The sequence below is a fragment of the Ipomoea triloba genome, chromosome 13, assembly GCF_003576645.1.
Source record: "Ipomoea triloba cultivar NCNSP0323 chromosome 13, ASM357664v1".
In the NCBI taxonomy this organism is placed as follows: domain Eukaryota; kingdom Viridiplantae; phylum Streptophyta; class Magnoliopsida; order Solanales; family Convolvulaceae; genus Ipomoea; species Ipomoea triloba.
Window position 1 is genome coordinate 21866618 of NC_044928.1, and position 3885 is coordinate 21870502.

The window sequence follows — 3885 nt, forward strand, 5'->3', positions numbered from 1 at the left end:
GGGGGGGGGGGGGGGGGGGGGGGGGGAGGGATAAATCTATACACTATATATAAAAACAATATCCTCCTCCAAAATTTTCCCGCCCAAACGTAGGGGCATTTTAGTAATATGGTAATTATTATGATAGAATAATATTAATTATAATTTGTTATAATTCGTTACTAGTAATATGGTAATTATTATGATAGGATAATATTAATTATAATTGGTTATTATGGTAATATTATAATTATAATTATAATTATAATTATAATAATTATAATTGGTAATATTGCATTATCTACCATATATATATATAGTAATGTAATATCATAAAATTTTCCAATTCAGAAATAGGTGCAATATTTTGGGTATTGGGTACTCGAGAGTCATCGCCCATATATTTTAAGACAAACAAATTTACTTCTGCTTTTCAAGAAATTGTTAATGCATATGGGTGAGTTTCATTGGAGAGAATTTCACGTGTATTTATATTTTAGTGATGAGAACAAAAATACTTCATATTTAGTAATTAGTTTTGTATAGAGAAGCAATTTTCTTTCAATTGCAACTTCATTAATCTCATTTCTTAGCACGGGCTAATTACTCAGTTTGTAATCTAACTATATTCCATTGTACTTCAATATTTTTTTGCAGTTTATATCGTTTGGTATGAGCTCGAAGATACTTAAGGAGACTCTACTTCAACAAAAGGTAAATGAGAAGAGGCTCGGTAACAGAACCCTAATGGTTTAGTTTATGGAAGAGCATAGAGATGCTATCGAGGATGATGACAACGGTGATTTTGATAATTTTGTAGGGTTTTATTTAACTCATAGTCAGTATGTTGACTTCGAGATTTGTATATGCCATTCATGTTTCTATATTTTTCTTATACAAAGCTATAATTGTAAATTTATGTTAGGAAATTATATTAATATAATTAATTATTAAGGCAAGTATAATATATTTTGTACTGTGGACACATTATTTTTAATAATTTTGATTTAATAATATTATATCTTATTTATTATTTATTATATATTATTAGTACAAAATAAACCATGCATGCCTTAATAATTAATTATTAATATTATTGCCTAATAATTGTTTATTGTAATTCTCTTCACCTTTTTCAGTGTAATATTATTGACACAAAATAAATTATACTTACTTTAATATATAAATATTTTAAATTTAATTTTTTAATATTTATTAATGGTAATTATTCTGGTAATTTTTCACTTTTTTCGTGTAATTATTATGGTAATTTTATGATAATATATTTCAAAATTGTGGCAATTTCATTAATTATTATGCTAATTTATGGTAATATATTTTAATATTAGAAGAGAAAAAAAATATTATAATTGATATAGTTAATGAAATTATTATGGCAATATTTTTAACAATTTCATTAAATTGTAATCAATAAATATGAAATATAATTAAGGAAATGAAATTATAAAATTAACAAAATATGTGTTCATAAATATTTAGAAATTTTTTTAAATACATACATATGCACTACATTAATCATACAAAATTTAAATGCTAATTTTTTAATTTCTAAATGTAAATTTTTAATTATAAATCTATAATATAAATCTATACTATATACTATATATAAAAGTGAAATCCTCATATTTCATTCTCTCGCCCAAACTTTTGTAATCAATTAATTAAATATTTTATTGGTCAAATAATTAGTAAAGCTTTTTTGGTAAGAAAATGTAAAATGAAAATTAACTAATATATATTAATTGGTAATATTGTTTCTATATTCACGTATGATCAATATTATTAATAAAAGTAAAATCAATCCCTTCAACTTTCCCGCACAAACTAATATTATTAATTAATTGGTAAAAAAATTAATAAAGTTTAATTGGTTACAAAATTTTATTTTCCAAATTCTGAGAATAATTAAACCATTATAATTGTGAGAATAATGAAAACAAATTCTGCGTAATTTTATAAGAAAATAATAATTAATAATTATTATTTACACTAATAATAATAATTCGAATACTTATCTATACTTCTATATCTATATACTACTATTAATAAAAATAAAATCATCCTTTGTAAATTTCTTGACCAAACAATAGTAAAGATAAAATGGAAAAGAAAAAATGATATTACTAATTGATTGAAAATATAAAAAGATATTAATCTATACTTCAATACTATATATAAAAGTAAAAATTAATTACACTTTCCTTTTGAAAATTTTAAATTATTTAAACTTTTAAAAAAATTCATTAAACATGGGTTATTAGATTTTTTATAGTAATTAAAATAAATTCATTCAAATATGGAGGAGAAGAAAAAACCAAATGCGATATGGTGAAAATGAATATATACTTAAGGTATAAAAGTATAATTGCACATATTAGTGTATTGACTAATAATAATTGCCTAATAATTATTATGGTAATTAAGCTAAGCATTGGTCGTTGAATTATTTTTATTATAATTAAATTATTTCTCATTTTCTCATATTTATTATAGTAATAATATAATTACATAAGTCATATTACATATCGATCTTTTAAAGACAATTGTAGACAAATAAGTCATATATTATTTAATTAATTGAGAAATACCATTGCACTAATCTTATAATCAAATAAATGTACACATTCAATATTAGAAAACATAATCGATCCAACCAATTTAATCAATTGCGCTATTTAATATTCGATGTTATAATTTTTATAATTATATATATCAATATAAATATTCTTAAAATATTATAACAAATCCATTCCGTGCAACGCACGAGCAAAAATACTAGTCATATATAGTAAGAAAATATGAATTGTCTATAGATTGGAGAGAGAAACTTGAGGATGCATATTATATACCTTGGTGATACTGCAAACAACAAAGAGTAAGAGATCTAATTAGGATTAGAGACAAAAATAACAAGCAGGAACAAGAGATCTACGAAAAAGATGAAGACCAAAGCAACACCAAACAACAAGAAATCTAATGGTAAATGTCCAAAAGAACAATAAATCTCAAAGCCAGAAATATAAACAACAACATTATGTATATTGTGACTTAATTGAAGGGTTCGGAGAAGATTAGTCTAGACTGAGAGAGATTTTTTAGTACTTAACGAGTTAACGAAGTACACAAAGAGATAGATACTTATAATATATGCAAGATATATAGTGTTTACCTGGACAGCTCATTTGATCACATGAATGAAGTTTGGGAAGAAAGATATATAGTGTTTTAGCATATATAATCCAAATTATATTCTTCAAATGCATTTATAGATTAAAGGTTCCTGAATTTCTGCAGGATTTTTTCTTTTTGAAAAAGTTACTTATGGATTGTTAACATAGGTGTCTAGATTCATAGGAGTGAATGGTAGTATATATACTAGTATTTTATGCACGCGATGCGCAAAAATATATGTCTAATATTAATACTTAATGTTAAAATATTTTTTTTAAAATAATAGTATATACTTTTTTTTTAATTTATAGTTGTAGAATTCATATTTAAAAGTATAGTTGATAATTTGAGTAATAATTGTGGTATGATGAATATTATTAATGTAAGAATTTTATACATGATAAATTATTAAATATAAATACAATTATGGTGACATTTATAACAAATCCATTCCGTGCAACTACTAGTAAAGTTTTAAAAAAATTGGCGTCAATGAATATTTGGTACAGTACCATTCACCATCGGCAAATATTTTGCCGGTTTGGCGTCTACTTGGGGAGTTTGCTTTACATAAATGGCATTTTAGAATCTCCCTTGGTGATGCTCTAAGTGGATTAGAATGAGTATGATTCGAGTTTAAATGTTTCTTCTATAGTTATGGCCCTACTCAAAACACCTCGTAGATATAGTTTAACAAAAAAAAAAAAAAAAAAA